Source organism: Panthera pardus, unplaced genomic scaffold, assembly GCF_024362965.1.
Source record: "Panthera pardus isolate Hobbes unplaced genomic scaffold, ASM2436296v1 HiC_scaffold_17, whole genome shotgun sequence".
Classification (NCBI taxonomy): Eukaryota; Metazoa; Chordata; class Mammalia; order Carnivora; family Felidae; genus Panthera; species Panthera pardus.
The window spans coordinates 145,052,798-145,062,901 of NW_026526732.1; the positions used below are offsets into that span (position 1 = coordinate 145,052,798).

The 10,104-nt window shown below is 41.1% G+C and overlaps 1 protein-coding gene across 1 annotated transcript in view; it reads right to left on the bottom strand.

The window, feature by feature from the left end:
- Positions 1–5,066, bottom strand: part of KCTD20 (potassium channel tetramerization domain containing 20) — a 37,193-nt gene extending 32,127 nt beyond the window's left edge. The window contains exon 1 of the mRNA XM_019456938.2: positions 4,953–5,066. The gene's annotated coding sequence lies outside the window, so the exon portion shown is untranslated. The remainder of the gene's footprint in view (positions 1–4,952) is intronic.
- Positions 5,067–10,104: the final 5,038 nt, after the last annotated feature.

The following is a 10,104-nucleotide window of genomic DNA, read 5'->3' on the forward strand; positions in this document are numbered from 1 at the left end:
ATTGTATTTTATTGAATACTCCTGAGTCTCTAAGTGTTACTACTTCTAAAATGGGAAAAAAGGAAAACATTCTCTGTAAAAACAGGGACCTCTTCAAGAAAATGTTTTTTTTAACGTTTATTTATTTTTGAGACAGAGCATGAACGAGGGAGGGGCAGAGAGAGAGGGAGACACAGAATCGGAAGCAGGCTCCAGGCTCTGAGCCAACAGCCCAGAGCCCAACGCAAGGCTCGAACTCATGGACCACGAGATCGTGACCTGAGTTGAAGTCGGATGCTTAACTGACTGAGCCACCCAGGCGCCCCAGAACTTTTTTTTTTAAAGCTTAAGACAGTTTAAGAGAAAGAAAATATTACTACATAAGAGATTTTGAAATTTTTCAATTTAGATGAAAGAACAAATATGCTTACGAAACAAATAAGGAATTTATTAGGCTAAAATATGTGGAATAGTTTCTTAAGCAGATTATTTGACAGGATGACAATAATTTGCTTTAAATCCAAATGCAATGATTTCATGCAGAGGCATGTGTTTCTTAGGGTACTCAACTGCAAGCATGGTTCTAAGTAACGGGTGGAAGGTAGGATAGGTAGGCAGGCACAGGATAAAGGACGTTGCTTCAGCCCCGGGGCACTCAACAATGAGGGCAATGGAGCACTGTGATTACCTGGCATATAATTCTCTAAACAGACTGTTATGAGCTAAAAAATGTGTTCCCCTCAAAATTCTGATGTTGAAGTCCCAACTCCTAAATCCTCAGAATGTGAGTGTTTGGAAAGTAAGATTTTAAAGAGATAATGAAGTCATTAGGGTGAAGTCATTAGTTCAGTATGACTTTTAAGAAGAGGACATGAAGAGACACACACAGAGGGAAGCCCACAGGAGACACACTAAGAAGCAACCATTTATAAGCCAAGGAGGGAGGGAGGCCTCAGAAGAAACCAATCCTGCAGACATCTTGATCTCAGACTTCCAGCCTCCAGAATTGTAGGAAAAAAATTTCTGTTGGTTAAGTTAGTCTGTGGTACTTTTTAGGTAGTCCTAGCAAACTTATATACAGAAACAACTGCAAAAATTCTATTTCATGCTCTACCACCAAAAAAGAGATTTAGAACAAACACATGGAAGGAATCTTAGATGATTTTATGGTACAGATTGTGATCTTCATATAGAGCTATAGATCACTACCTGTTTTAAAGGAAAAATGTTCTTTTAATAATCTCAATAATATACTGCAACTTTGCTCTCTAATTTTAATAAGTATTTCTCATTTGCATAGCATATACAATTTAAATTTTATTTGTATTTGTTACTTCATCTGATCCTTACAACCTTCTCTAGGAAACAAATAGAAACCAAACCCTCTGGTCCCAGTCACAGATCTTTGCACTATTTGTATCCAGTATTTTCCAAAATTTTAGCAAGGTTCCCCCGTTTTAGTAAGAACAGAGATAAAGTTTACATCTATACTTATCATAAAGCCTGAGTAGAAAGCACAATCTGAATCTAAAGAATACCTTGAAATAAAATTTAAAAAACAAACAAACAAAACCAAAGCCAACATTTATTTCCTGAGAATGTACTATGTGTCAGGCACAGTTCTAAGCTCTTTCCATAAATTAATTCATCCCTAATAACCCTCTGAGGTAGGTACCTATGACAATCTCTATTTCAGGGACATAGAAACTGAGGAGTATTTTATCCAAGTTAATAAATAAAGGCGCCAGGATTTGAACTCAGGAAAGCCTGGCTTCAATTACCACATTCTTAACTACTACCCAATGAAGTGAGCATAAATCTTAATGCCTTTGGAGGCAGGCAGATTTAAGTCTGAACAGACTCTGGGCAAACTTAAGCTGTTTGTATCTTAGATTCCTTGACTATAAAATGGAGATAATACAAGAACGGATGTAAAGCATTTAGTACAGTGTCTGGCACATAATAATGTCTAATTATTAAGCACTGACTCTTCTAATTCTTTCATGAATATACAAGGACAATCCAATAATATTTAACTTGGGGACTGCAAGCAAAAATACCAAAAGGTTCTTTTTGCATACATACCCCTTTCCTTCTACCTTCCAGAAATGCATATACTACCCCAATAACCTCATTTCCCTCAAGAAAATATATTTAACCAGATTATATCAGTTTTATATTCTGTCTCCCACAGAATACTTAGTAACTTCGATAAGGACAACAGTACAGTTATGTGACAACTTCAAAACATTCTGGACATTGCTCAAACATCTACTATTTAATAAAAATTCACCAGTATCTTAAGCTTAACTGAATTTTTTTTTTAATTTTTATTTTTAAACGTTTATTTATTTTTGAGACAGAGAGAGACAGAGCATGAACAGGGGAGGGTCAGAGAGAGGGAGACACAGAATCCGAAACAGGCTCCGGGCTCTGAGCTGTCAGCACAGAGCCCGACGCGGGGCTCGAACTCACGGACCGCGAGATCATGACCTGAGCCGAAGTCGGCCACTTAACCGACTGAGCCACCCAGGCGCCCCTTAACTGAATTTTTAAAAAAAATACTAAGTTTGTAATGTCTCTGGGGAGTACAAGGTAACTTTTTGCTTTTATTTGAACTTTTACTACTTATTTCCAGCTTCAGAGTCCTTATTTTAGTACTCCCACTCTTCATGATTTGTATGTTTAGATCACATTCTCGTTCAATCTCCATTTTTCCAGAAAACACTACTTTTGTAGTCATGTGGAAGTCTTTCCATTTTCTTCATCTACTTATAACTGAATTTCTCTCAACCTTTTCCATTTTTGAAGCATTTGTCTTGAGATGATTTAGTGGAAGAACACTCAGCTAGGAGCCAGGAGTCCTTTCCTCTGCCACCTCATCGCTCAGATTCTTTACCTGAAAGATGAGGACTCCACTATGTAAGTTTGTAATAGGTTTCCTTAGATCTCAAAGCCTCTGATTTCCATGATTCTGGGTCTTCCCGCAAGAGGTCATTCAGCATTCCAACAACTTCCCTAAACTTTTTACTCCAGTTAGCCAAGTAGGGACAGGCATGGTCAGATTCAGGGGCAGAGGGAAGGCACGGTAATCAGGAAGCCCAGGGCTACAGAAGGAAAGACACTGACATTCTGTAAGCCAACAGAAAGAGATTAATGAGAGGAGACCAAAAAAGAGACACCAAAACCAGAAAAATGTCAAACCACCTAACTCTAACCTCACCCCTTCGTATCTATCTCAAGAGGATCTAAGAAACAGAAGAAGCTTTCAGCAGCACAGGTTACTCAGTCCTCATTTTCGTCTCAAGGAAGCAATGCAACCGTGTGCCATCTTTGCAATGTTGTTGCTCAAGTGGCCTCCTCCAGGGCTTTGCACAAAACAGGCATTACCCGGGTATCTGATGACTGAATGAGAGGTCATCTGACCTGAAAGCCCTCATAAATGCTACCCGTGCTGCTAGGTACCATGAACTCTGAGGACTCAAGGCCACAGGAATTACACGGCACTGGCTGCCCTGGTTCTAATGGTCAGACTGGGATGAGAAGATGTGGCCTAATGGTGTTGCTTAAATTCTGATACTCGAAGCAGCCCCCAGAAGGAAAAAGCACAGATTAATAGGCGCTGGCTATCTCTAACCCACCAAGGCAGTATCAGAACGTGTATGGAAGTCATTTCCTAGCCTGGTGTCAGAGTCCAAGAAAGCCCTACCTTTTCTTAAGTTTCCCACTGGAGAAGCCGGCTTCTTGGCTTAGGACTGAAGGGAGAGTAAATCAACAAAGGGGTAAGGGAGTTGGGCAGTTCTAAAAATTCTCAGGGCAGCCCCAAGGTGGTGTTTCTTAAAGTGTGGTATAACAGACCAAGGAAGGGGGTGCCTGCTTAAAGTGCAGTTTCAGGGACCCATCACAGATCTCTAGAACCCAAATTCTGGGAGTGGTACTGGCATTTTTATGAGCAAACTTACACTAGTGAACCACTGCCCCAGAAATGGGGGATGAGGGGGTGGGAGGGATTGAGGTGAGGTTCTTTGGACTCCGGATTCTTTACGTTCGACTACACCACTTTGTTTTGGGGGACCATTAAAAAAAAAAAAACCCTCCGTCTCGCAGGTTAACTAACGCAGCCGCAGCTAGTTGCTCAACAGCTAACGGGGGCACAATGGAAGGACCTGGAAAATGCATTTTCACCAACTGGTTAACCAGTTCCTCCACGGCCTTGTTTATCCCATTGTGTTTCTTCATTGGCTTCGTGTTTAAAAACAAACCGGTTCAACGCAGGAACTTTTCAATTAAGAATCACACAGTCCAAAATCGAAGAGGTTTGTTGGTAGTGCAGAACGAGGCTTGTAAACCTGAAGTCACTGCTATAAAGAGCATGGTTTCACTTGAAAGAAAAGATCACCCAGATGCTCTGCCCGGCGCTTCTGCACTCAGAGCTACTAACGAAAAGCCAGCGGCAGAGAAGACTCGGAAGCAGGGGTGGAGTGCGAGCAAAAACGCACTCTCCGCTTCAGGCAGAGTTTGATGAGAAGTGCGACCAACTACCTAATTTGTAAAGAGTTCGACTCACTGCCAGAACCCAACCCACCAACCAACAAAAACGCGTCTGCAAACGCGTTATCAGGAAACACTCGGGGCTTTATCGTCATTTCTCTGCCGGCGGGACGAAAGCACCACAGGCCTGCAGAAAACAGTCAAGTTACACTTCAGCTGTCCCCACGGCTGCGCTCGCGATTTCCTGAGAAGGTGCCACCCCCTTCTCCGGACTGTAAGACTTTATCCTCGGCACGAAAACCGGCGCCCGAAACCCGCTTGCGGACATTTTTCGTCGCGGGGATTTCAGTCCCCCGCGGCCTTTCAACTGGGGTCCGACTCGGCGGCCCGAGGAGATGCCCCTCTCCCCCCGCCACAGAGGCAGAGTCCGGGCCCTGCCCGCCGCCACACTCGCCCTACCGGGTGCCCGCGCCGCCACTTACCTGACGCTCCCGCCGCGCTCTCGCGCTCGGGGCCCGAACCCGCCCGGGAGGCGCGCGCACACCGCGCCGCGAGGAGCCGCCGCGAGGAGCCGCCGCGGGGACCGGCCGTGCCGCAGCGGCGCGCGCCCCCCACCCTGGCCGGCGCGGCCACGCGGCTGAGTCACCCAGCGCTTCACATTAAGAGTCCCCACGGCGCGCGGGGCACGCCGGGAAGGCCGGGCTCCCGGCCCGCCGCCGGGGCGGCCGCGGAGAGGTGTCCTCTTTCTTTCCCGACACGCCCCCCCACCCCCGTCCGTGGGAGGACGCTCTCACTCCAGCGCAGCTGGGGTGGATTCGATTTCTGAGCTGCGGATGCCCCCTCTCAATTATTAAAGGTATACAACGGAAAGTTACTAGTTACCTGGGTTGTTAAATAATCTTCGCAAAGCCCCAGGACAGCAATACTTAAAGAGAATTGCGGAGCCCCGATCTCTCCAACCGTTTGGGGGAAGGGGGTACGTAGCAAGAGTAACCGAGGTCCTTAAACACGTTTTGCTTAAAAACTATTCTGGATATACGTTCTGGCCAAAGGAAGGGGGGGGGGGTGTGAAGCCTGGAGCCTGCTTCAGATTCTGTGTCTCCCTCTCTCTCTGCCCTCCCCCGCTTACACTCTGTCTCTCTCAAAAATAAATAAACATTAAATCAACCGAAGCGGATTATTGGAAAACTGGTTGTGCTAGTAAAATATTTCAACACCCGAAAAACAATGTATGGTCCGTGTCCTATAAAACGAGTGCTGAAAACATAAAGGAAAGAAATAGCATCAATCCTTATTGTCTTGACTTTAATTTTTTTTTTTTTTTTTTTTTAGAGAGAGAGAGAGAGAGAGAGAGGGAGAGAGAGCAGGGGAGAGGGCCAGAGGAGGAGAGAGAATCCCAAGCAGGCTCCATGTTCAGTGTAGAGCCCCACCACCTTGGGATCACGACCCCTCCAGAAACCAAGAGTCCGATGCTCAACCAACTGAGTCACCAAGGTGCCCCTATTGTCCTCATTTCTAGTGGCTTTTGTGTTTTTAAAAGTTATAAAGTTATATTGATTATGCAAACTGCTTTATTTTAAAATTGTTGAAAACCATATACGTTAATAGCATGATTTCTTAAATTCTGAGTCAACTTTTTTTGTTACAAAAGTCTCTGGAAACTAATTTGGGGCTAAAGATTAGGATTAGAATTGAAGTGGAAGGAATATGAGGAAACTGTTTTGATTCTCATTCCAATAGGTTGCAAATGGTTGCTGGATACTTGTATAGCAAAATTGCATTGTCAGGGTCAATAACTTTAATTTTGAAAACTGAAGCTATACATTTTTCATTATAATTGGATCTTAGAGGTCTTAGACAATCTTAGGATCCAAACTTTACAACCAAAGTAACATAGAGGATTGTTCAAACTAATGCCTTTATTTCCATTTCTATAAAGTACAATGTTATGCCTCCTTTCTGGAAAACTTTCTCTGCAGACTTGTAATATACAAAAATCTGGCACAAAAGTCAGACAAGTCATTACAGGCTAATGACTGTATCTTTTAATTAATAGTTAAGACTAAATTGTTCTCTTTTTGCCTATAATTTCATATAATGAATAGAATATCAGATCTAGCACTTTTTTGGGGTAGACACCAAGGAGATGAAAAATGAGAAATGTATATTCACAGAAAGCACTGGTTCATGCTGATTTTTATCATTTATTTATAAGTTAATGTATCTCCAAACATGAATCTCTCAGAAGTATTCATATCTGAAGCTGAAAACCCTTTCTAATGTCACATTGGCAGACCTGGAATTTTGCATTTCCATAATGGCTAGTTCAGAAGGCGATACAGTTTATCTGATCAACTGTGATGAGTCTCCTTAAATATGATATCTACTACCAGTAAATTTTACAAAGCACCTTTTCCACTATTTTACATTGCTTAAAATTCTCAACAACTCTGGGAGATGGATTTTACTACTCAGATTACAAATGAGGAAAACAAGACATAAACAAGAATCTAAGGTCATTAAACTATGAAGTGGTGCTGGTGGGCTGAGAATCTAGATCATTTGCCCCCCAAATTCTTGCTCAGCATCCACTGAGCATATGGCAGTTCTGATAATTGCCTCCAGTTGAACTCCTCAGTGCCTCTAGGAAGCACCTTAAATGCCTTCAGCTGTCAACACCGAACCATTTAAGGTTGATTGTATCTCAGAATGAAAATATTTTCAAAGCAATAACTATTATCAGTTATTGTATAAGAAACTAATTATCCTTTTTACATAGTACATCATATGTAGTAAATGTAAAAACAATGCAAAAATCCCAAGATTTTTGAACTCTCAAAGTAATTATATTTGCATTTTTAAAAACTAAATGATTTAGGTTGTATGATTTCTAGATCACTGCGGACGTACAAAAAAAAAGGAGACTTTTTAAAAGACTAATCACTTTCATTTGTAAGTCCAAAATTGTGCTCAAATGTAGATGTAAATAGCTATTTAATTTCTGACTTTCTGGAGAGGGGCCGGAACCCTGCAGTTAACCCAAAATATATTCACAAGAATCCTTTTTCCTTCACTTCTATCAGTTCACCTTTGTTAACAATCTCTTCATGAAAGTCACAAAGGAAACGAAGAGTGGACCTTGAAAACATAATCAACCAAAGAATCGTGAATTTTAAGTTTTTAGTGGCTGGAATTTGCTACTGGATCTTTATTAGTATATATCTGCTTTACGTACAACTTCGGTAAGCCTTTTAGTCTCACTTACAATGTCTCATCTACAAATTCAACAAAACATGTAGCCACAACTCAAAGGTAGGATCTCAGGAGAATTATGTAGCCGATGATAGCAGGCTTTCAACTTTAAAAAGTTAAATTTGGTTATTTGGGTAACCAAGTTAGAGATAAGGGAAAGTGAATCTAGGTAAGAGTATTCCACTATTAAGTAAAAGAGAAATGATAGAATATCCCAGTTTCGTAACTCCCTGTGAATTAATATAGGCATTAGGCCTTAACAGCTAGGATCGTAAAAAGAGAATTAGACATTATGTACCTCCTGAGGAAAGACCACACCACCACTTAAAATGCTGCTAAAGAGATCAAACCTGAATCTGATATAGACTTGAGATCCAGCTGCCAGTTTGTAGGAAACTCAGGAATATGTTGAACTGTATCATGATCATGCAATCTGCAAAGTCCTCACTATGGGAAACTACAAGTCAAAGAGCCTCCGTTCTTCAATATTATAAAGTTAAAAAAAAAATGACTTAAAAGATATATCAAAAAAAATTTTTAACTGTGTTTTGTGTGTTAAGGGAGAGACTATACTGTCTAGGAGTGAACATTTGGGTGGAAAAATCATTAAAGAAAAAAGGAAATGAAAGTGATGCTATAAAAGTTAGGATAATGGTTACTTACAAGGTGCTGGTGGTAGCAAATGATTGAGAAGGGACACTTGGAAGGAGCTTCTAAGGGTAGGTAGCAAAGTTTCTTCACCTGGGGATGGTGTTTGCCTTAGAATAATTTCTTAAGGTAAATATTTCCTTTATAGTATCTTCTGATTCTGTGTTTTGTTTTATTTTATTTTATTTTATTTTATTTTATTTTATTTTATTTTATTTTATCTTATTTTATTTTATTCTATTTTAATGTATTTATTTTGAGGGGGGAGGGGCATAGAGATTGTGAGAAAATCCCAAGTAGGCTCCACGCTCATCGCAGAGACCAGGGTGGGGCTTGATCTCACAAAACATGAGATCATGACCTGAGCTGAGATCCAGAATTGGACATTTAATGGACTGAGCCACCCAGGCGCCCCTCTGTGTTTTATTTTATGATAAAAAGATTAAAAGGAAAAAAAGGCTGGAGAGACAGGCCAGTCCTACCCAAGAGCTGAAATGTATTTTCTCCATACCTAGCTATTTTCCAATGTATCCATTTGGTTTCCTGGAACACTATTAAGGCTAAATTATTTAAAGAAGAAAAATGCGTAAAAAAAAAAAACCCAAATCCTTGGGAAGACAGTCTATATTGTAATACAGTTTTGAGTTATTGTCTTTTTTTAGAAGGTAAGGGATAAGTAGGTAGTAGAGTATATTTTGAGTGTTAGAGAAAAGGTAAATGGAATGATGAAAGATAAGGAACAGTTTCCTGAAACTTAATGGTTAGATTCCTATAATGGTCAGGAGAGTAATCTATAACATTTCCCATGGAGATTTTGATAGGGGCAAGAGCTCCCTCCCTCGCTCTCTCACATGTGAGGACAATTCATCTCAGAATTCTCGAACTTTTTAAAAGGGCATAGAATGCTTAGCTTGAGACTCAAGAATCAAATAAACCTCTGTAAATAGAAGTCCTATGGGGAGCCAGAATAGGAGAGTCAGAAAATGTAGAAATACGTTAGCCTGGGGCTACAGCAGACGCTGGGTGTAAACTGATAATATGTTTATCTCTCATTACTTGTGTTGCAGTTTATAGACTCTGACCTTCCAAATCCCATGCACCAGCTCTGATAGCACACATTGTCTCTGTTTATGAACACAGAAGTCTCACTTGAACCCAATACTGAGAATGCTGGGAATTTTTTTTTTTTTAACTTTGTAAGAGTTTGTTGTTTTTTTTTTAATTTTTTTTTTTTAACATTTATTTATTTTTGAGACAGAGAGAGACAGAGCATGAATGGGGGAGGGACAGAGAGAGAGGGAGACACAGAATCCGAAGCAGGCTCCAGGCTCTGAGCCATCAGCCCAGAGCCTGACGCGGGGCTCGAACTCACGGACCGCGAGATCGTGACCTGAGCTGAAGTCGGACGCTCAACCGACTGAGCCACCCAGACGCCCCAACTTTGTAAGAGTTTTAAATGAACTGCATCTGAAAAAGAAAACAAATAGGCCCTTAAATATATATTCTTCAAACTAGGGTTTGAACCAGTAAACTTTAGGCTTGCAAAATAGACTCCAGTTACCCACTGACCCACCACAGAAAACCAAGACATTCTTTTACCTTGCTCAAACCATACCTGCTCTTTCCCTCAAAATTTCAGTAACTGAGATAAGGCAGAGTCTGTTTACTGAAGTATGTGTCCTGGCCCCTTACCTTCACTCTTTAGGAAACGTTATCATGAAAAACAGATAAACA